The sequence below is a fragment of the Populus euphratica genome, unplaced genomic scaffold, assembly GCF_000495115.2.
Source record: "Populus euphratica unplaced genomic scaffold, PopEup_1.0 scaffold114.1, whole genome shotgun sequence".
NCBI classification, from domain to species: domain Eukaryota; kingdom Viridiplantae; phylum Streptophyta; class Magnoliopsida; order Malpighiales; family Salicaceae; genus Populus; species Populus euphratica.
The window spans coordinates 2,791-3,046 of record NW_011499905.1 but is presented as its reverse complement, the minus strand read 5'-3'; positions in this window follow the sequence as shown (position 1 = coordinate 3,046).

Below are 256 nucleotides of genomic sequence, written 5' to 3'. Positions count from 1 at the left end.
AAAAATATTTTAAAAACAATTATTATTATAATATGAAACAGGCCATAAAACTAAATAAAAAATAGTTAGTATTGGTATACGAAAATTGATATAAAAATATCTTATATCAAGAAAAAAAGAAAATTCATGCTACACTGACGTTAAAAAATGAAAGCTTCCAACTTTTCATTCACACTTTCATAGAAAAATGTGATTGTATGCATTCAATGTCCAGATATTAGGAGTTCGATAGACAGAAACATCAGCATCAGCAGGA